This window comes from Marmota flaviventris, chromosome 1 (genome assembly GCF_047511675.1).
Source record: "Marmota flaviventris isolate mMarFla1 chromosome 1, mMarFla1.hap1, whole genome shotgun sequence".
Lineage (NCBI taxonomy): Eukaryota > Metazoa > Chordata > Mammalia > Rodentia > Sciuridae > Marmota > Marmota flaviventris.
The window spans coordinates 186,246,013-186,271,322 of record NC_092498.1 but is presented as its reverse complement, the minus strand read 5'-3'; positions in this window follow the sequence as shown (position 1 = coordinate 186,271,322).

Here is a 25,310-nt window from a genome sequence, read left to right as displayed (position 1 = left end):
ATCCAGTCATCATAATAAATTGCTGTTTTCTCTGCCCTCTTTATAGAATGATTAGTGTATACATCTGAAGAATCTTGAGATCTTAAGAATACAGAAAATCTACCAGAAACACTAATACAATAAAGTCACATATTTCCAAAAAAAGTGAAAACATAAAGTCTAAAGGTCTTCCAGCATGTCATCAAATTAAAAGACACAAGTATTATTGAATCTTCTTAGTAATAAAATGTTTATTACTATTCCCAACCATTTCTGTCAAATGGTGTGATTGTATAAGACTTCCCTCAAAAAAAAAAGAAATACATTTATGTCATGACTTTCAAGTCCTTGCTTACAATTATAATTTCCAATTGCTCCCCTTTGATATATTTTGCAAACTATATAAAGGCCAGGGAGACTTCTACAACTTCCTCAGTGATTACAGAATGGTTTACTGTCTTTCTTCATCCTTTGATATCAGAAGGGTTCATATTGCAAAACCTGGAGGATTTTTCATGGCTGCTTATTAAGAATTATTAATAAAAAAGTTCTGTGTAAACTCAGCACACCAAGTTTGACAGATTTGTACATGCCTCTAATATATTTGCTTAAACACAGAGAAATATTTCACCCAAGCAACCTAGAAAATAACTCATTAAAATGTTCAAAAGACTAACTAGTTTTTATTTTCAACTAAACTAATGAAAAACAGTTGTGGTTTGGGAGCTGGGGCTGTAGTTCAGTGGCAGAGTGCATGCCTAACATGTGTGAGGCACTGGGTTTGATCCTTAGCAACATATAAAAATAAACAAATAAAGGCATTCTGTCCATCTACAACTACCAATTTAAAAAAAATAAATAAATTGTTGTGTTTTTTTCACAATATGCATGAAAACTTCACAAGTGACTTGGAGATGGTAGATTGAATCTTCTGATCTACTTTAAATTCTGCTGGGATTAAGAAACTTCCAGGCTGGGGATACAGTTCAGTTGATAAAGTGCTTGCCTAGCCATGCACAAGACCTTGGGTTCAATCCCCAGCACCACCAAAAAAAGAAAAAATAGAAAAAGAAAAGAAACTTCCAATATTGTTGCTAAGAATCTGTTGCTTTTTACAACAAAATCAAAACATTCTCTTCTTCTCATTGCAAAAGCAAGGACCTGAAATTTCCTTGGAAAAGCATAGGAACGGAGGTGTTAATACACAAGACATTCTTGAAAACAAAAATTCTAACTGGAAATCATATTTTTACCATCATATTTCTAATACTTCCCAATACATAAAGCTTCTTAAGAATGGAAAACATACATAGGCCCATTAGTAGAGTCAAAAAAATCTGTATCCAATATCTCTGAATAACCATATTTCAATAATAGATCACCCCTTATCTCTATTTTCATTTATTTATACAAGTGTAAGTACCTACTCTGTGCCAGGTACTCTATAATGCATAGGAAATAAGAAAATGAAGAATGCAGAGCCTCTGAATTGAAAGTAAATATAATTCAACAGAAGATATAAGGAGATCAAGACCATAGCCAAGGGAGCATGTCCCAATGAAGCTATAGGCCAGATGCTGTAAGAAACCAAAGGGGGAACTAAATTGGACTTTGACCAAGGAATTCAAATTCATATGGGAAGTGATTTTGTTCCCTTAAAAAATAAAGAGTCAGTGGCAGTGGCTCAATATTAGCAACAATATTGGGAGACAGGGACAAAGTGGCATATATACCTAAACAAACCCCAATTCAACTGCTTTTTCAAAAAAATCACAGAAAAGGGCTGAGGTTCTAGCTCAGTGGTTGAGTGTGTGTGAGGCTCTGGGTTCCATCCTCAGCACCACATAAAGATAAATAAATAAAATAAATGTATTGTATCCATCTACAACTAAAAAAAATATTTAAAACAAAAAGTCACAGAAATGTATTATCTCACATAAGTAAAATATCCAGGAAAATCCAGCCTTCAGGTGTATAAAGATCTAGGCACTCAACAGATCACAAACTAACCTCTCTCTTCATCTCTGAGCTCCCCTCTGTAGACTAAATACTGAGGTAGGCTTCCCTTCATGTGGCAAGATGGCTGGCAGCAGCTCTAGACTCACATATCAGCCTCTCAATGACTCCAATAGAAAGACTTTCCTCTTTTCTAACAGTTCTACCATCCTGAAATTCAGCCTTGTGTCCATTTGAATCATACCATTCCCTGTTACTATGGTGAAAAAGATGTGACACTGGCCAGGTCAGTCACAGGTCCAGTTTTGGAACCAAAGTAGAGTCACCTTCACTCAAACCCCATGAGAAGAAGTGGAGAAGGTATGGACCTTCAACAAAAATAAAGATTCAAGATGCAACGATCAGAAAAAATAAATGAGAGAATAAGATCCAGGACATATCCAAAACCTATGGCCACTTCAAGGGAGTTTGGGGATCTGCAGTGGTTCAACATGGCTAGGGTGAAGCATATAGGTTCAGAGAAGCAGAAGATCCATCTGCATAGATGATAGTAGCACATAATAAAGTTAGTTTTATGCTACACTATGTAGGTCAGAATATAGAATATCAGAACTTCTCTGATTACTATGAATTTCCTTCTAACAGCAAAGAAGAATCAACATATATTCCCCAGATTTTAAAGCTAAAGATTAAAGCAACTTCCTAGTTGGGCTAAAATTGTTTGAAATTCATATGTTTTAGCTTTAAAATTCATGCTAATTTATTCTCTAGTCCATAAAATATCCATGTTTGTTTAACATCTTTCCATTTTTTTTAAATTGCCAATGAGAAACCAACATTCCAGAAACTGACAGGAAAGAAGGGCAAAGAAGAGAATGATGCTCTCTGGCTTTGCATACCAACAACAGCATGTCTTTATTGGCCCCCTACTATCTGTCAGGCAAAGAAGGTACTTGAATTGAGAAGCTCTGTGAAGACGATGGGTAATAATCCAAAAGACTACAGAGAGCATAGCAGTCTGGCAATCTGGGTTCTCTGGGAACAGTTACTGAGACAGTTTGTGGAATGAGATGTTTAGGAGGGACCACTACTTGTGAAGGAAAGAGGCAGAAAGGAAGCACAAATGAATGAATGTAGGGAGAAGTTAAGCTAAGATTCAGGTCCAAAGAATACTTGATCAACCCAGTGGGGACTGACCTAGGAAGGGTCCTTCAGAGTTGTATTATTTCAAGAAGAAAACTCTGGGCCTTTATCCCTCACCTCCACCCAGGGTGATACCTGTGTGGGGTGAAGGGAAGTGGGGGGCATGTGTAGTTCTGCAGCTGAGTTAGATCCTAAAGGAGCTGAGAGCTGAAGCTATCTGTTGACCATCCTCTCCTCTGTAGAAAACAAAATTTTCCACTGTAAAAGGATCTAGGTGGCATATCTCCATGTCTTCCACTGGTGGCAAATGATAGGAGCAGATTTGCTTTAAATGATTACTCCAGGAATTACTGGAAAGGAGGGACTGGTGCAGTTGCCTAGGTAAGCTGTTCTTATTATTTATTTTCTAGTACCTGAAAACAGGGAAAAAACTTGGCAGAGGAAAAACGCTGATGGAATGGAGAGCTTACAGGCCAACTTTATTTTCAACCGTTTTTCTCTTGCAAACCCTTTATTGAATTGCATTTTGATGTTTCAGCCATAACCAGGATCTCATTTGTGTGGTCCTCACAGCAAACTACAGAACTACATTATAACATAAATAAGTCAAATTGCATTGGCCTGCTGCAGAACACCAGAGCACCATCTTGTCTTTATACACACATTTCCTAAAAGTAGTCTCACATGCCATAGGAATCCAGGCCCTCCTTCCACCTCTTCCATCAGGTACCATCTCTCTCCATTAGGTATCCCTTTCTCCTTGCTCTTTGCTTATCACCTATTTAACTTGTGATTCCTAAAGCATCTCTGGCAGGTGTGAGGAAGGGAAATAGCCTGATCCATTATTTTCTTCCTTGAGTCCTATTTCTTGTCTGTCTCTTCCCAAGTCTGTTTCCAACACTAGTCAAGAAGATTCAATGATCATATTGGACTTACTTAGACTGGTTAGATATCTTCCAACATATAATCACCCTGAAATCCTTGCCACTAGGCAACAGCATTTCCAGGTGGACATCCTGGCTTATGAAGTTGTTGTTCCCAAGTATAGCTCCTACCTTGCAGCCTTAAAAATCTGAACTACAAGACAACATTTGTGGCTGCATATAAATTGGCATCCCCAGACCTGATAATAATCAAACCATTATTAGACCCTCTGGGAAGTGGTATTAGGAAGGAAATAAGTCTGCTCATTGTAGTATTAGAAGCTTCTCTCCAAAGAATCTTTGCCTAAATCCAAGAAGGAATGAGTGTACATGTGTGTGTGTTGGGGGGGGGGGGGGGGGGTGGAGGGAGAAGAGATTTATTTTGAGGAATTGGCTCATTGTGACTGTGAAGATTAGCAAATCCAAAATCAGTAGGGTGGGCTAACAGTCTATATACCAAGTGAAAAGTTGCATTTGAAATCCAAAATCAGTCTATTGGAAAAAATTTCCTCATCACTGGGGGACTTCAATCTTTTTCTTAAGGCCTTCAACTAATTAGATGAGACTCACTGATATTGTGGAAGGTAATTGGCTTTACTCAAAGGTAATCTGTTATTTATCAATTTATGTTATGTGCATGTACAATGTTACAATGAATCCCATTATTGTATATAATCAAAATGAACCAATAAAGAAAAATAATAATGACAAAAGTACTTTCAAAGAAACAACTGCACCACACCAAATATCTGGGCACCATAGCTAGCCAAATTGACATAAAATCAACCATCTCAATTATTAAGGTGTAGGAAATGCCAAATATCCCCATTCATACTTTGCATACTGATAGATTTAGAGTTAACATAAACTCTATATCATACAAAGTGTATTTGGTTTTGGGGTTCAGTTTGTTAGCCTGTTAGAATTCTTGAATACAAGCAAAGAAACTGATTCTGGATAACTTAATCAAAAGATAATTTTCTGGAAGGATGTGAAGAGCTCATAAAATCAACAAAAACTTAGAATACTAAGCTAATAAAATGTAAAAGAGCCAACACATCTGAAGCAGCTATACAACCTGCCATAGGACAGTGTGGCCACCACCCTGGATCCTGCTGCCTGCCCCACACTGTACAACCACCATTGCTGCACATTGGCACTATCGCCTCTGTACCATTCAACAGAGATTGACAGTCACTGAGAGCAATGGGTTATCCAAGCCTAGATCATATGCCCACACTCTAGTCATTCTCCCCCACCCCTCAAGATAGAAAGGACATTGGATGTTTTTGGCTTCTATGATGTGAAATAACACCCTCTATTCAACAAGACCCAGACCATAATGGATTCCCAGAAAATGAGAAGAATGTTTGAATTGTTGTAGCCAAAGAATAATTAACTCAATACTTGAAGCCAGAAGCACCAAGTCTTCTAAAACAATTCAGTTCTGATTTGTATGAATCTTCTTTTCTGGGAGGAAAGAAAAATCTGAGGAGAGCATGGAAATTCCAAAGGGAATTGATTGGAAGGCTGTGATCCAGAGTTTCTGGCTCTTGTAGCTTCTTCTTTATCCTCACCCTGAATCTTAGGCCAAAAAGTCCACCCAAGAGTATAGGCAGGGTTAGGAAACAGCTTTAAAGAAGCTAGTTTATGATGAAACACAACTGGCTCAATTTCTTGTAACTCATCTCACAAGAAATTGAGGTAATAACCACTTGAATTACAAGTTATGTTACAGGTTGTTCTCTAAGAGAAGTCATTTGTTTGATGGATATTTATTTAACACCTACTATATGCTAAGCACGGTTCTACACATTGGAAATACAGGAGTGGAGGGGCTGGGGTTATAGCTCAGTGGTAGAGAGCTTTCCTTGCACCTGTGAGGCACTGGGTTCGATCGATCCTCAGCACCACATATAAATAAATAAATAAATAACCAAATAAATAAATAAAATAAAGATAATGTGTCCATCTTTTAAAAATCTTTAAAAGAAAATACAAGAGTGGAAAAAAAACAGACATATCCCTACTCAACTGACAATTATATTTTAATGGAGGAATCCAGGGAATAAATAAATGAGTCTATCAGGTAATATACTAAGGGCCATGCAAAAAGTAAATCAGGTAAAGTTATATAAAAGCAAAAGAACGTGCTATTTGACATAGTCGTAGAGATAAGCTCTCTGAGAAGATGACCTTTAAGCAGACACCTGAATAAAGCACATCTTTTATGAAAAACTGAAGGAAGACCATTCCAGACTGCAGGTTCTCCAAAGCCCTGCAGTAAAAATGTACTTGAATTATTTGGAAAAAAAAAAAAAGAAGAAGAAAGAAAGAAAGAAATCAAGTAGGTCTGTGTGTCTGGATCATAATGAAGCATAAGGACCATAGGATGAGGTCAGACTGGAGAGACAGCAGGGGCCAGACCATGTAGGACCTGGTACATTGTGTTCAGAGACTTTGAAGTTTGGGTTTCATTCTAAGGAAAATGGGAGTGTGAAAGAGACATTTTAGCAGAGGAGTGATGGGATCTAATTTCTATTTTTTAAGAATTACTCTGAGTGCTATGTTAAAAAGAAATTTCTAGGAAGAGAGCAGGAACATAGGTTCTAATTATATGGGTCCCCGTGAGAAAAGATGAAGGTTAAGCGTAGGCTTTGGGCAGGAGAGGACTGAAAAGTGACCAGCAGTGGATATATTCTGAAGGTGGATCCAATGGGATTTACTGATCACATGTGGGATGTAAAACAAAAAGAAAAGACAAGAATGACTTCAAAGTTTAGGGCCAGAGCATCAGTAATAATAGCGTTGCTACCAGCATAGATGGGGAAGACTGGGAGAAGCAGAGGTTTAGATAGAGTTTTAATGTGGGAATGTTAAGTGTGAAATGTCTATGAGATCCAAATAGAGATGGTAAATGGTAAATGAGCAAAGAGAATGAGGCCAGAGTAGCCTGCCAGATAGGTGGAGAACCAAGAGGCTGAGGTGTTCTAAATGGCAAGAAATGAAAGTGTTTCAATGAGGAAGTGATGGACTTTGTCAAGTAAGTTGAGAACCAAGTGAGACTTTGTCAAGTAAGATGATGAGGACCATTGGGTTTGGCCACTGGAGGCTAGTGGTAACCTCAAAAATACAGTTTCAAATGATGATAGCCTAGACCCATGCAGGAGCCAAGGCCCAGGCCCCAGCCAAAGACTGCCCCTACCAACCTACACAGGAGCTGAAGCCCAGGCCCCAGCTCAGAACCACAACCCCAGCCAACCAGCAGACCCACGTTAAAGCCCAGCCCCAGACCTAAGACTGCCCTGCCAACCAGAAGATCCTCCCCAGAGTCCAGGCTCAGGCTTAGGACTGCCCCACAACTCATGTGGGATCCAAGGCCAAAGTTAGTCCCGCAGACTGGCAGACCTATGCTGGAACCCAAGTCTACCCCACCTCCATCTTGGGACACTGCAGCCATCACCATAGCCCTCCCCATGTGGTAGCATCCACCTTGGGACAACAGATAGGACCTAAAGGCAGCTGTATCTCTAGACAGGCATTCCATCTCTGAAATTGGTTGCAAATATCCTGGGACACTCCCACTGCTATCTTGAGTTATATCCACTACCACCACCACCACCTTTAGTTGTAGTAGCATTTATTGTGGGGTCTAGAAGCCTAACACCAAGGCGAGGTACAGGTAATCTGCAGGGACCCTATAAGATTATATTATAGGGTAGAAATGGTAATACCTCAGATCCTCACTGCAAGAAAAAAAGACACATAGATAATAAGAAAAAAACAACGGAGGAAAGTGCCCCAAACAAACTAAGATACTACAATAATAGAATCCATGGACAGTGCAGTTGATGAAATTTCAGAGAATGAGTTCAGAATGTCATAATTAAAATTATCTATGCATTAAAGAATAATGTAAGTGAGCAAATACAGGCAAAAATTGATCACTCCAACAAAGGGATTAGGGAACAAATGCAGGCAACCATTGATCACACTAAGGACACACAAGGGAGCAAATACAGGTAGCAAAATACTACTTCAAGAAAGAAAAAAAATCAAAAATACTTGAAATGAAGGAAACAATAAATTTTAAAAAAAATCAATAGAAAACATCACCCAATAGTCTAGATCACTTGGAAGACAGAATGTCAGATAATGAAGACAAAATATTACAATCTTGAAAATAAAGTTGACTACAAAGTGAAGATGGTAAGAAACCATGAACAAAACATCTAAGAATTATGGGATAACATCAAAAGATGAAATCTAAGATTTATTGGGATAGAGGAAGGCACAGAGATCCAAACCAAAGGAATGCACAATCTCTTCAATGAAATAATATCAGAAAATTTCCCAAACATGAACAATGAATTGGAAAATCAAATACAAGAGGCTAACAGGACAACAAATGTCAAAATTACAACAGATCTACACCAAGACACATTATAATGAAAATGCCTAATATACAGAATAAGATTGGAATCTTAAAAGTCACAACAGAGGGGCTGGGGTTGGGGCTCAGCGATGGAGCACTCACCTAGCATGTGCAAGGTGCTGGGTTCGATCCTTAGCACCACATAAAAATAAATAAATAAAATAAAGGTAATGTGTCCAACTACAATTTTAAAAAAAACTGAACACACACACACACAAAAAAAAAAAAAAAACAGAAAGGAATCAGATTACATATAGAGGAAAACCAGTTAGGATCTCCGCAGATTTTTCAACCCAGACAGTGAAACCTAGAAGATCCTGGAACAACATATACCAAGCTCTGGAAGAAAATGGATGCCAACCAAGAATCTTATATACAACAAAATTAAGCTTTAGATTTGATGATGAAATAAAAACCTTACATGATAAACAGAAGTTAAAAGAAGTTACAACTAGAAAGCCTGCACTACAGAACATCCTCAGCAAAATTTTCCATGAAGAGAAAATAAAAAACAATGATGAAACTCAGCAGAGGGAGGTATTACACTAAAGGAAAAACTAAACAGAGGAGAAACCAAGTCAAGTTAAATACCAAAAATAAAGAAAAATGACCAGGAATACAAATCATGTCTCAATAATAACCCTGAATGTTAATGGCCCAAACTCACCAATCAAATGGCATAGACTGGCAGATTGGATTAAAAAAAAAAAAAGACCCAACAATATACTGCCTTCAAGAGACTCATCTCATAGGAAAAGACATACACAGACTAAAGGTGAAAGGTTGAGAAAAAACGTACCACTCACAGGAACTGTGGAAACAAACAGGGGTTTCTATCCTCATATCAAATAAAGTTAGACTTCAAGCCAAAGTTAATCAAAAGGGATAAAAAAGACCATTTCATACTGCTTAAGGGAACCATACATCAACAGACATAACAATTATAAATATACATGCCCCAAACAATGTAGCATTCATATTCATCAAACAAACTCTTCTTATATTCAAATAGAGGACAGAAAAATAATTCTGAGTAACTTTAACACACCTCTTTCACCACTGGATAGATCTTCCAAATAAAAGCTAAACAAAGAAACTATAGAACTCAATAATACAATCAATAATTTAGACTTAAAAGATATATAGAGGCCGCCCCCTCCCCCCACGCCCGCAATGTAGGCGGAACTGTGACCACCAACAGAACAGGCCCAGCAACCCGTGGAGGGGCAGAGCCACCCCCGCACCTGCAAGGTAGGCAGACCTGCGACCCACCAGCAGGTCAGGCCCAGCAACCCACAGAGGGGCAGGGCCGCCCCACGCGCCTACAAGGTAGGCGGAACTGCGACCACCAACAGAACAGGCCCAGCGGCCCGCGGAGGGGCAGAGCTGCCAACCACGCCTGCAAGGTAGGTAGACCTGCGACCCACCAGCAGAACAGGCCCAGCGGGCCGCCAGCGTGGTAGACACATCGCCCCGGTTGGGGGAGGGGCAGAGCCGCCACCAGCACCTGCAAGGTAGACACACCTGCAACCGACAGACAGAACAGGCCCAGCGGCCCGCGGAGGGGCAGAGCCGCCGCCCGCACCTGCAAGGTAGGCAGACCTGCTACTGACCCAGGCCCAGCGGCCTGCCGGCGTGGTAGGCACATTGCCCCAATTGGAGGACGGGCAGAGCCGCCGCCCGCGCCTGCGAGAGAGACTTTGCAACTATACAAGAGCAATATAAATATATAGGGGGAAAATTCAATAACACAACAGTTTCAGCAAGCAGAAAGAAACGCGAACAGTATGAAGAGACAAGGAAAGAAAGGACCACAAGCAATGCAGGTCAACTCAACGTTAGAAGAGGTAATATCTGCAGCAGATGGAATGTCAGATAAAGAATTCAGGATATACATACTTCAGATGATCTGGAGTCTCAAGGAAGACATTGGACAGCAAAATCAGACAATGAAAGATCACTTCAACAATGAATTACATAAACAAATCCAAGAAGCAAAAGATGAACTATACAGGGAGATAGAGGTTATAAAAAACAAACAAACAGAAATCCTAGAAATGCAGGAAGCAATAAACCAACTTAAAAACTCAATGGAGAATACTACCAGCAGAGTAGAACACTTAGAAGATACAACATCAGACAATGAAGACAAAGTATTTCAACTTGAAAAGAACATAGACAGCTCAGCAAGACTGTTAAGAAACCATGAGCAGAACATCCAAGAAATATGGGATAACATAAAGAGACCAAATTTAAGAGTCATTAGGATACAGGAAGGTATAGAGGTCCAAACCAAAGGAATGAGCAATCTATTCAATGAAATAATACGAGAAAACTTCCCAGACTTGAAGAATGAGACAGAATCCCAAATCCTAGAAGCCTACAGGACGCCGAATGTGCAAAATCATAAGAGATCCACACCTAGACACATTATACTGAAGATGCCCAACATACAGAATAAGGAGAGAATTTTAAAAGCTACAAGAGAAAGGAAGCAGATTACATTTAGGGGTAAGCCAATCAGGATAACAGCTGATCTTTCAACACAGACTCTGAAAGCTAGAAGATCCTGGAATAACATATTTCAAACACTGAAAGAAAATGGGTTCCAACCAAGAATTGTGTATCCAGCGAAATTAAGCTTCAGGATGGAAGATGAAATTAAAACCTTCCACGATAAACAAAAGTTTAAAGAATTTGCAGCTAGAAAACCATCTCTCCAAAAAATCCTCGGCAAAACATTACAGGAAGAGGAAATGGAAAATAACAATGAAAACCAACAGTGGGAGGTAGTACAGTAAAGGGGGGAAAATAATCAAAGAGGAAAACAAACCATGTTTAGTAACAGAAATAAACAAATATGGCTGGAAGAACAACCCATATCTCAATAATAACCCTAAATGTTAATGGCTTAAACTCACCAATTAAGAGACACAGGCTAGTAGAATGGATCACAAAACAAGACCCAACAATATGCTGCCTACAGGAGACGCATTTGATAGGAAAAGACATACATAGACTGAAGGTGAAAGGTTGGGAAAAATCATATCACTCATATGGACTTCGGAAACAAGCAGGAGTGTCCATACTCATATCAAATAAAATAGATTTCAAGCCCAAGTTAATCAAAAGGGATAAAGAGGGACACTACATACTGCTCAAGGGAACCATACACCAACAAGACATAACAATCATAAATATATATGCGCCAAACAATGGTGCAGCTATGTTCATCAAACAAACTCTTCTCAAGTTCAAGAGTCTAATAGACCACCATACAATAATCATGGGAGACTTCAACACACCTCTCTCACCAATGGACAGATCTTCCAAACAAAAGTTGAATAAGGAAACTATAGAACTCAATAACACAATTAATAACCTAGACTTAATCGACATATATAGAATATACCACCCAACATCAAGCAGTTACACTTTTTTCTCAGCAGCACATGGATCCTTCTCAAAAATAGATCATATATTATGTCATAGGGCAACTCTTAGCCAATATAAAGGAGTAGAGATAATACCATGTATCTTATCTGATCATAATGGAATGAAACTGAAAATCAACGATAAAAAAAGGAAGGAAAAATCATGCATCACTTGGAGAATGAACAATAGGTTACTGAATGATCAATGGGTTTTAGAAGACATCAAGGAGGAAATTAAAAAATTCTTAGAGATAAATGAAAACACAGACACAACATATCGGAATCTATGGGACACATTGAAAGCAGTTCTAAGAGGAAAATTCATTGCTTGGAGTTCATTCCTTAAAAAAAGAAAAAACCAACAAATAAATGATCTCATACTTCATCTCAAAATCCTAGAAAAAGAAGAGCAAAACAACAGCAAAAGAAGTAGAAGGCAAGAAATAATTAAAATCAGAGCTGAAATTAATGAAATCGAAACAAAAGAAACAATTGAAAAAATTGATAAAACTAAAAGTTGGTTCTTTGAAAAAATAGATAAAATTGACAGACCCTTAGCCATGCTAATGAAGAGAAGAAGAGAGAGAACTCAAATTACTAGCATACAGGATGAAAAAGGCAATATCACAACAGACACTTCAGAAATACAGAAGATAATCAAAAATTATTTTGAATCCTTATACTCCAATAAAATAGAAGATAGTGAAGGCATCGATAAATTTCTTAAGTCATATGATCTGCCCAGATTGAGTCAGGAGGATATAGACAACCTAAACAGACCAATATCAATTGAGGAAATAGAAGAAACCATAAAAAGACTACCAACTAAGAAAAGCCCAGGACCGGATGGGTATACAGCAGAGTTTTACAAAACCTTTAAAGAGGAACTAATACCAATACTTTTCAAGCTATTTCAGGAAATAGAAAAGAGGGAGAACTTCCAAATTCATTCTACGAGGCCAACATCACCCTGATTCCTAAACCAGACAAAGACACTTCAAAGAAAGAAAACTACAGACCAATACTTCTAATGAACCTAGATGCAAAAATCCTCAATAAAATTCTGGCGAATCAGATACAAAAACATATCAAAAAAATTGTGCACCATGACCAAGTAGGATTCATCCCTGGGATGCAAGGCTGGTTCAATATACGGAAATCAATAAATGTTATTCACCACATCAATAGACTTAAAAATAAGAACCAAATGATCATCTCGATAGATGTGGAAAAAGCATTCGGAAAGTACAGCATCCCTTTATGTTCAAAACTCTAGAAACACTAGGGATAAAAGGAACATACCTCAATATTGTAAAAGCAATCTATGCTAAGCCTCAGGCAGCATCATTCTGAATGGAGAAAAATTGAAGGCATTCCCTCTAAAATCTGGAACAAGACAGGGATACCCTCTCTCACCACTTCTGTTCAACATAGTTCTCGAAACACTGGCCAGAGCAATTAGACAGACGAAAGAAATTAAAGGCATAAAAATAGGAAAAGAAGAACTTAAATTATCACTATTTGCAGATGACATGATTCTATACCTAGCAGACCCAAAAGGGTCTACAAAGAAACTATTAGAGCTAATAAATGAATTCAGCAAAGTGGCAGGATATAAAATCAACACGCATAAATCAAAGGCATTCCTGTATATCAGTGACAAATCCTCTGAAATGGAAATGAGGACAACCACTCCATTCACAATATGCTCAAAAAAAATAAAATACTTGGGAATCAACCTAACAAAAGAGGTGAAAGACTTATACAATGAAAACTACAGAACCCTAAATAGAGAAATAGAAGAAGATCTTAGAAGATGGAAAAATATACCCTGTTCATGGATAGGCAGAACTAACATCATCAAAATGGTGATATTACCAAAAGTTCTCTATAGGTTTAATGCAATGCCAATCAAAATCCCAACGGCATTTCTTGTAGAAATAGAGAAAGCAATCATGAAATTCATATGGAAAAATAAAAGACCCAGAATAGCAAAAACAATGCTAAGCAGGAAGTGTAAATCAGGAGGTATAGCGATACCAGACTTCAAACTATACTACAGAGCAATAGTAACAAAAACAGCATGGTACTGGTACCAAAACAGGCGGGTGGACCAATGGTACAGAATAGAGGACACAGAAACCAATCCACAAAACTACAACTATCTTATATTTGATAAAGGGTCTAAAAGCATGCAATGGAGGAAGGATAGCATCTTCAACAAATGGTGCTGGGAAAACTGGAAATCCATATGCTACAAAATGAAACTGAATCCCTTTCTCTCGCCATGCACAAAAGTTAACTCAAAATGGATCAAGGAGCTTGATATCAAATCAGAGACACGCCGTCTGATAGAAGAAAAAGTTGGCTACGATCTACATACTGTGGGGTCGGGCTCCAAATTCCTCAATAGGACACCCATAGCACAAGAGTTAATAACTAGAATCAACAAATGGGACTTACTCAAACTAAAAAGTTTTTTCTCAGCAAAAGAAACAATAAGAGAGGTAAATAGGGAGCCTACATCCTGGGAACAAATCTTTACTCCTCACACTTCAGATAGAGCCCTAATATCCAGAGTATACAAAGAACTCAAAAAATTAAACAATAAGAAAATGAATAACCCAATCAACAAATGGGCCAAGGATCTGAACAGACACTTCTCAGAGGAGGACATACAATCAATCAATAAGTACATGAAAAAATGCTCACCATCTCTAGCAGTCAGAGAAATGCAAATCAAAACCACCCTAAGATACCATCTCACTCCAGTAAGATTGGCAGCCATTAGGAAGTCAAACAACAACAAGTGCTGGCGAGGATGTGGGGAAAAGGGTACACTTGTACATTGCTGGTGGGACTGCAAATTGGTGCAGCCAATTTGGAAAGCAGTATGGAGATTTCTTGGAAAGCTGAGAATGGAACCACCATTTGACCCAGCTATTCCCCTTCTCGGTCTATTCCCTAAAGACCTAAAAAGAGCATGCTACAGGGACACTGCTACATCGATGTTCATAGCAGCACAATTCACAATAACAAGACGTGGAACCAACCTAGATGCCCTTCAATAGACGAATGGATAAAAAAAATATGGCAGTTATACACAATGGAGTATTACTCTGCATTAAAAATGACAAAATCATAGAATTTGCAGGGAAATGGATGGCATTAGAACAGATTATGCTAAGTGAAGCTAGCCAATCCCTAAAAAACAAATGCCAAATGTTTTCTTTGATATAAGGAGAGTAACTAAGAACAGAGTTGGGAGGAAGAGCATGAGAAGAAGATTAACATTAAACAGGGGTGAGAGGTGGGAGGGAAAAGTTAAGAGAAGGGAAATTGCATGGAAATGGAAGGAGACCCTCATGGTTATACAAAATTACATACAAGAGGAAGTGAGGGGAAAGGGGAAAAAAACAAGGGGGAGAAATGAATTACAGTAGATGGGGTAGAGAGAGAAGATGGGAGGGGAGGGGATGGGGGATAGTAGAGGATAGGAAAGGCTGCAGAATACAACAGACACTAATATAGCAATATGTAAAACAGTGGATTTGTAACCGATGAGATGCTGCAATCTGTATCCGGGATAAAAATGGGAGTTCATAACCCACTTGAATCAAAGTGTGAAATATGATTTGTCAAAAACTATGTAATGTTTTGAACAACCAACAATAAAAATTAAAGAAAAAAAAAGATATATAGAATATTTCATCCATCAACAAGTGAATACACTTTCTTCTCAGCAGCACATGGATCCTTCTCTAAAATAGACCATATATTATGCCACAAAGCAACTTGTAGCAAATACAAAAAGTACAGATATTACCCTGCATTCCATCAGATCATATGGAATTAAATTAAAAATCAATGATAAAATAAAAAATAGAAGTTTCTCCAACACTTAGAGACTAAATAATATGCTATTGAATGAATAATGGGTTGGAGAAGACATCAAAGAGATCGAGATTAAAAAATTCTTAGAGGTAAATGAGAACACAGATACAATATTTCAAAATAAAATTCTGATACCTGAAGTTCATATAATACAGTGTGTGTGTGTGTGTGTGTGTGTGTGTGTTTTCAAATGTACTCTTTGTACAATCTCCAAACAGCAAACATAAAAGTAAGTTTGTTTTGGTCAAGATAACCATGGGATCCAAGGGTCCTGTATACTTGCTTTTTCACTTTTGCATGTTTGGCAGCCACTGAAGGAACCTCATTCAAGGGACCATAGTTTGAAAATAGTGATCAAGTTCAGCCCCCACGGCGGGGTACAGTGGAGCAGGCCTGTAATCCCAGCTCCAGTTGCTGAGACAGAAGGATCATAAGTTCAAAGCCAGCCTCAGCAAGCAAGAAACACTAAGCAACTCAGTGAGACCCTGTCTCTAAATAAAATATAAAATAGGGTTGGGATTGGTACCAAAAAAAAAAAAAAGTTCAGCCCCCACTTTGAATAGTGACCTGCATCACTCTAGTCTACACTTTCAGCTTATGGCAAGGCTAAGACCTAAACAGAAATATATTTGTAAATACCTATATGTCTTATTAGGTATTTGACAAATTGATCACTTGTTTTTTATATGAATCATGTGTTTAGGAGACACAGAAATAAAGATAAAACCACTCTTTTAATTCTCCTTTTTATAGTTTTTACCTTCCTTCTTGCGTAAATCTCTAAAAAAAAAAGAAGTTATTTCAAAAGGAATTTGAACTATAATTATTAAAGATGGATTCTGAAAAAAAAAAGATGTTTGAAAAAACTTTCAGCTACCCCATTTCATGTATCCACTACTAAAGGTAAACATTGGTGCAAATTTCTATTCACTGAGCAGTGAACGTTCTTAAACTATAGAGTACATAGAATCATAATGGAATGCAAGTTCTTAGGACATTCTACCCAAAGAGTCTGATCCAATAGGTTTGAGATAGAGACTTGGACTCTTTACTAGTCCCTTGGTGAATGAGAAATTTCCCAATACCCTTCTAACACTCTAATTATGAGTATTATTTAATAGCATATTATCTCTAGAGCAAAACGACTCTTTCAATATGTAGATAGCCATCTCTATATTATTTAAACAGAATTGTAAGGATCTAGTCTACTAAGTATATTTACTTTTAAACATTTTTTTTAATTAACAGTATTGAATGTCCCCCAATGTGCCAGGTATAGTGCTAGAGTTTCATACCCATGGTCCAGCAAAGGTGAATATCAGTGACTCTGACATATTGAGACCTTCATAGGACCTATACAATTTTCACTGATTTGAGTCATTATGCCACCATCCAGGGTAACCTATCAACTTTCTAACATTTTATCCAAAATCTTTTGGAATCATTGTCAATTTGCAAATTAGTGGAATGAAATGAAGGATACATGTACTTTATTAAAGGGAGAAATGTCAAAATATATAAAATATAAGGAACATGAAGCTCCATAAAAGAGCAAAGGAAGTGTTAGAGGGAAGCCCCAAACAAAGGTGGCCAAATTTAGAAGAGTCCCTACCTTTGAGAAGCTGACCTGAATGGTTTGCTTATTGATAAAGCTAATGGGACTTTATGGTTGGCCCCAACTCCCTTCAACCCAGAATCGCTTCTCCTTACACACTCATGATCATCCCATTTCCATTCTCCTCTGTCACTCTGGGTTTCTATTTATTTCAAGGTCAAAAACAAAGAAAATTGAATAGACTCTTAATGGTGTCCATTTAATCTTAAATGTAAGTATATAGCCTGTTTTTTTATGGCATGACTAGAAAATTGTTTCTTTGTAAAAATACAATAGAAAATATTTCATTTATATCAGCAACATTTTGGATAAGTCATTTTTTACAGAGGCAAAGTTTTGATTTTTGAGATTCAAGAAGAAAAATGTTTCAATAGGAGTTGTTAATATACAATGTAGAAAAATCATAGCATTACCAATTCTTCAGCAACTTTGCTTTAAAATTTAGAGTAACACTTAGGTCACTACTCATTTTTGCTTATAGATTGCTATACTCTAACAATACCTTATGTTTAGCATGCTAAGGTAAGGCCAGCTGTAGTGAATTTTGAAGATGATTATTTCACATTCAGAAAACTCATTATAGAAAGAAAACATTTCTGATAAAATTTCTCTGTATGTGTGGTATATTTTAACTTCACTCTTTTAATTAGTTGATTTACCTAGCGGAATGATTTATCTAGGGTACAAATTTGCTGAATTAATGAGTAATCTGAGGTTTAGATGAGTCTTGTGCCTATTAAATTACGAAGGAAGTTGAGTAGAATGTGATGATGACTAAGTAACAATTCTATTTCCTCCACCACTTAACTGGATATAAGAGAAAAAGCACTATAATTGCTTTTTGTATACTGTTTTGCAAAAAAAAAAAAAAAAAAAAAGGTTCACCCCAAATCAGCTGCTTAGCTCTAGGCTACAGTTAATTGCTTATAAATGCAAGGATATTGTTTGCTGGAAATTAACTCTCATTTAGATGTTTCTCGGAATACTCCATGTCTTTGGGAACTAAAGGAAAGAATTTCCAAATAGAATTCTTAACAGTCAAGGGGATTGTTTATTAAAGCCCACCTGCTTGTATAGTCAAGCAAGGCAACAGTAGAATTGTACTGTTTATTTTTGGTGCCAGGAAGTTCTGCAGAATATAGATGCTGAAATGTTTACTCAATACTAACAGTATGGAAGGAAGGAAGAAAGGGGAGAAAGAGAAAGAACTCTAGAATATTATCAGAAATCCACTAGATTGTCTTCAGGTTACCTTTATGCTCCAGTGTTCCATCATCACTGCCAAGCATATAAGGTACAGGTGACATGAACTTCATGAAACAGACTAGCCAGTATGTCCCTCTTCCTCACTTGGAAGCCATGTCTTCTTTTAGGAGTCCACCTAAAGTAAACTGACCTAAGTCCCCTTGTCCATTCAACAATTGTTCAACCGTTTGTTGGTAAATACCACTAGCTTCCACTTGATAGATAGGTTTTCTTTTCTTCTTCCACATCCTCTCTGCCAGGTGGCAGATTACAATGAAAGTAAATATGAGGGTAAATTTTGCCACACTTACAAACACGTTTTAACAAGCAGGAATAACAATAATATTTCTGATTCTGTCTTCTGGACAGAATGTATTTCCAATAGAGACCCTTCAAATAATGTCCCTTTTTCTTTCTTCCAAGACAATGAATGTTCCAGAAAGGGTCTTATAGTGATGATAAAGCAAACTGGATCCTCAGTGAACATATAGCATGAAAAAATATTAATAAACTTTGTTGTTTCAAGCTACAAAGCATATTTATAGATTATTAGTGCAGCATGACCTAGTCATCCTGACTGAAATATGGTTGTTATAAGCTCAGTGAAGTCCCCTTTTTTTAATATAACAAGTATTTTGAATGAGAGTTTCACTCTAAAGCAAATGCAGTAACATTATGACAGTCGGCTCAACTAATCTTCTAAACTTATGGAGTCCTCCATATGCAATGTGAGGCAGCTAAATGCTGTATCAAGAGAATTGTTCTGAATTCAAGAGCCTGGCTAACCAGATTTGACCTTTTCATGCAATGAGAAATTGCCTGGGAAATCATTTTAGACAACTGCATATATTAAAAACTATTTATTTAATCAATGAAAACTATTTCTTTTTTAAAATATATACATATTAATTACAGGTGGACACAATTCTTTTATTTATTTTTATGTGGTGCCAGGGATTGAACCCAGTTCTTCACACATGCTAGGCAAATACTCTACCACTGAGCCACACCCCCAGCCCCAATGAAATACTATTTTTAACAGTCCTTTATACTACATAATGAGTGGTATAGTGAAGATTCAAATACTATCAACTTTGAATTTCTGGCTAGGATATATTCAAATACTATTTAACCTTCCCTAGAGTACAAATTAAAATTTATTGATATACATATCACATCTATATATGATATATATATATATTATATATATATATATATATATATATATATATATATATATATATATATATATATATCACAGCCTATACTGAAATATTTTAAGTTAATTTTATAGACAACATAAAAATCACTGAAAGATCTCACACCCTCTTTTTTCCTATTTACAAAAATTAGCCTCTACTCCAAGGACACACCTCCTATCCACAAAAGTCCTAAAAACTCTCTAGATGATTACTCATAACTAAAATGCTAAATGCACTGTTCAACCACCTTTTTGAAGGTACTAGATCTCAGATGTTCCATCTTAAAGTTGGTGCCATCAGAAGCAAGTTGTTTAGAAATAGCTACAAATCTGGAAACTGTAAAATGTTATTGAATATGACAGCTGGATAACCCAGAGAAAGCTGCCCTTCTACTGTCTCTAGTTGAGATCCTTGACAGGTCTCAGTGGATCTCTGGATACAAGGGAAGGCAGTTCTTTCTCCAACATCCTCCCACCTCCGTCCTAGTCAGTACTACGATGGGTCATGTGATTGTAGGTGGTTCTCCCTGCCCAGTGGAGCCGGTGCTTCCAGTTTGACAGCTTTAAATTTACTCAATCTATTTGTCAAAGTCAAATGGATAAAAATGTTGAAACACAGCCATTTTTAAAAGGGAGTTTTTAGAAGTACAGGCATGGTGCAGGGAAATGCCAGGAGGGGTACAATTCGCTAGAACTAGCAATGGTAGGAAGGTGTTACCAACGCTCAGCCTGAAGGTCTGGGGAAGGGAGAAGATACAGGAAGCCAGAGAGGAGACTCTGAAAGATCTTGACAAGAGCTGTGATCTTCAGTTCAAGGAGACAGCCAACCTACAACAAAATTCATAAGAAGAGAGGGAGGGTACCAAATTTTGCCCTCCAGTAACCTGTTAGTAAATCTCATTGGCAAACCACCGTCTTCCCCACAACCAAAAAAAAGAAGGCAAGGGAGCCCACTTAGGTGACCCAGAGTGAAGAAGAGGAGGGTGAGCCTCTAGAGAGGCAAATGGAAAATATCCACCACTGCTAAACCTACATCTCAGGACACAAGCCTGCTCCAGGAGACCGGGCTAGAACCTCCCACCTCATAGATTCATTGCTCTTTCCCAATGACCCTGTTTCTTTCTACCTGCACAATCATTTTATTCCAAAAACTCCTCCAAGCATCTCCACTCCTCAGAGATACCATTCTTCCCGATAGTTTACAAAACTGACCCTCACGGAGTTAACATATAGAAAAACCATTTGTGTTTCAGATGCTAGCCTTTTGTTGCTTTGAGCCATTTAAAATTCTGTGAGTTAATGATATGCAAATTCCATCTCTTTATGTAGACTTTCTATTGACTCACATTTTTTTTGGTAGGAAAACCAGATACCTTCATGCCCTTTGATTCATATAAACTTGAATCAAACTCCTTTACTCCACATAAATTTGTAAGGATATTTTTGTTTGTTTACTTTTTACTTGAATTAGATTCAAGATCTCCCTTGTTCTGTCATAAATGAGTAAAATAAAATCTTCAAATTGAATTAATTTTTTTGTGGGGGGCTATAGCATGAAACCCACGATCTTGCATATGACCATGAGTTAATTTTTCTATCTAGAGTACAGTCAGATTTTATATTTTTAAGAGGAAGTGAGGGGAAAGGGAAAAATAATACAAGGGGGACAAATGAATGTCAGTAGAGGGGGCAGAGAGAGAAGAGGGGAGGGGAGGGGAGGGGAGGGGAGGGGAGGGGGGATAGTAGAGGATAGGAAAGGCAGCAGAACACAACAGACACTAGTATGGCAATATGTAAATCAATGGATGTGTAACTGATGTGATTCTGCAATCTGTATACGGGGTAAAAATGGGAGCTCATAACCCACTTGAATCAAAGTGTGAAATATGATATATCAAGAACTATGTAATGTTTTGAACAGCCAACAATAAAAAATTTTAAAAAAATAATATAAAGGGCTGGGAATATGTGTCGGGGTTAAGTGCTCCTGGTTACAAAAATAAATAAATAATAAATACTCAAAAAAAGAAAATTATCTTTTAACAGGAGTTAACAGGACTCCTAGTCATTTTTTTTCTCAGGGAGTTACTTCAACTCTTTAAGCAAAGATAATTTGTTATATAAGGTTTATAGAAAATAAGCAAGTTGATGGCATGCTAAGAAAACAAAGACTCTGTGGTTAATTTGTGAAATGTTGAAATATTAATTTCTTAACAGTGTTTTATAATCTTAGCCTTTTGATTCATTCTATTGGTGTGACCATGACTTAGATACTCAATGAGATGCTGAATTTTATAGCAGCAGTGTTTGGTTTTTCAGGGTAATTACTATATTATTTTTCACATCTTCCAAAGATCTGTTGGAGACAACAGCAACTCAGTTTTACTGGGTGTGAAAGCCATTGAATAAGTGTCAGATGAAAAGCTCTCAGTGCTTCTGAAAGTCTAATGGGAAGTGTGTGTGTGTGTGTGTGTGTGTGTGTGTGTCCCCTACTGTGAGCAGGCAACCAAAGAATACAAACAAAAACACAATCTATGATTCTAGAAATAATTATCCAGTGATTGTCACCTCATCGCAGGCCTGTGAAATCATTTCCAATTTGATTAATCAATATGTTATGCTTTCAAAATTGTGCCTTGCATTATTAAAAGTTAACACAGCTAAATCTAGTCTGCACCCACTTTTCCTATCTTAACTCCCCATCACTCCCAAGTAAAAACCTTCTACAGCATTTAGACTGGACTATTCCTTCAGGCTGAAGATTCCTGGGCTTCTACAGAAACTCACTATTGCTCCAAGAGGGTCCTTCTGAACTGCCAATGAACTTACTTATGAATACTCCTTAAGCTTCTGCCAGTGTAAACAAATTATTCCTTCAAGTCAATTCATTCACTTCTTCCATGAAGGTTTTCTTAACCATTTCAGCTGGAAATAAATAGCATCTATATGTGTTTTGACACTTACAGCTTCTCTGTGTCATTCATTCAATGATGCCATGTAGGCTAAATCATAGGAGATAACTATTATAAGCAGTCTGGATCTGTTGCTATAAGAACAAACAACAAAACTATCAAGCGCATACCTTTCCTCTATGGATTCTGAAATAATTAAGTAAAAGACACAGGACTTAGGCAGGAATCCAAATGTCAACTTTATTGCTATCAAAGCCAGATCAGTGAGCACTGCCTGGGCTTGAGGATGAAACCAAGTTTCCTGTTGCCATCCCCTTAATTGGATCAATGTTCGCACCAGTACTGGGACCAAGAAACCCTGCCAGGTTATATATGCCTGCAAAACAGCAAGAGAAATGATAGTAGCATATGCATCTGTTAAACAGACAGAGTTATCATGCACAATAACCTTTTTGCCCATGAAGGTAGTTACAAAAGTAATCAAGTATGGAGCTAAAGCTATTGGTTAAGTGGTGGAAATATATAGAACTGTAGGAAGAATGAGAATGTAATCATGATAACAGGCAAAAAAATATAATTTTGTAATTTTTGTCTGGGATTAACTGGTTCATCATCTCATCCTCCCTCTAGGATGCTACCTCTCTCAATGAAATCAGCAAACCTGTTGACAAGATAAAACTGAATTTATTGCTCATTATGTTAAGGAGGGCAACCACTTCTATAGAGCTTTGGCAATACCAGGAAGGGGAGCCAGTTTGAAGCAATGTCAGAATTTAGTAAGAATTAAAAGTTTGGGTTAAAGAGGGGTTTTCAAGTGGAAATTTGAGTAGGGCAAGGTAAGGATTGCAGTGCAATAGTCCATTGTTGAACTAGCAAAGGAGTCATATGGTTTGTATCTTAAATGTCCCCAAAGGCTCAGAGGCTAAATTCTGGTTCTCCTGAAAGGTAATGACAACTTCAGAAGATAGGTTCTAGTTGTAAGAAGTTAGGCCACTTCAGGCATGCTTTGAAGGGAATATTAGGACCCCAGCCCCTTCCTCTCTTTTTGCTTCAAACCACTATGAGATGAGCAGCTTTGTTTCACCATGTGCTCCCTACCATGACATGCTGCCTCGCCACATGTCCAAAGTAACAGGATCACACAACTATAAACTGAAATTTCTGAAACCATGAACAAAAAATAAATATTTCCTCCTTATAAGTTGACTATGTCAGGTATTTTGTCATAGTAACAGCAAGCTAACAGAAGGAGAATTTCAAAGTGAGAGATTCAAAGAACCTTAGAGTACAAACTATCTGTTAATGCTTTCCACTTAAGATTGTATATGACTTTTGAGAAGCTTCTGTAATTAATAATCAAGTCATAGTAACAAAAAATAATATATCCAATTATTTGTGGGCATGCCAATTGATCAAAAAATGACACTGTCTAATTTAAGTTGATTGTCTCCAACTATTACCAAGAAACATATCTGACTTCCCAGACTTCTAACAGAACCCCACCTCCAAAGAAACAAAAAAAAATAATAATAATAATTTTTCAAACTTCAGGTAAGCAATTAAAACTATTTAATATAATGCCAGTATTTCTGCATGTATTGTATCATGTGTTAAACACAATGATTCTCTAGAAAGAATTATAAGCAGTCATTAAGGAAATGAAAATTAAAGTCACAAAGAGATGTTGCTAATATTAAAAGGCATGGGGGGATTGGGGTGTAGTTCAGTGGTAGAGTGTTTGCTTAGCATGGGTGAGGTCCTGCAACACATATTAGAAAATAATAAGTCTTGGTAAGAATGTGGAAAAAGTAGTACCTTTGCACATTATTGTTGGGAAAATGTAAAATGAGGTAGCCTCTGTAGAAAGCAGTTTGAGAGTTCCTCAAAAAATTAAAAAGTTGTCCAGTAATGGCATTTCCTACGCATATACCAAAATTAGTTGAAAGCACAGGCTCACATCCTTGTAAACTATGTTCATTTAAACTTTATTCACAATAGTCAGAAAATGAAAACAACCCAGTGTCTATCAATAGATGAATGAATACACAAAATGTGGTATCTACATACAACAGGATAAAAGGAATGAAATTTTGATACCTACTACAATAGAGATGAAAATGTGTTGAAAACATTATGTTAAGAGAGAGCCAACACAAAAGGACAAAAAACTGTGTGATTCTACTTATATAAGGTACTTAGAACAGTCAAATTCATGAAGATAGAAAATAGGTTATCAGAGACTAAGGGGAGAAGGAAGTGGGGTGTTATTATTCCATAGGCATGAAGTTTTTATTGGGTATGGATTTTTAAAAAGTTCTAGAAATGAAAAGTAATGGTAACCGTTGTCACAATTGTACAAAATTGTGAATGTATTTAACACCACTGAATTCATATACAAAAATCATTAAAATGGTACATTTTGTGGTATGTGTATTTTACCACAATTTTTAAAAAATTGTTCCTTAGTTTTTAGACCACTCTTTTCACCCACTCTCAAATAGTGCTAGTGACTGAAGTATACTAGATACATACAATTAAACAGACTTTCTGAGTTGAGAAGTAGCATATAAAAT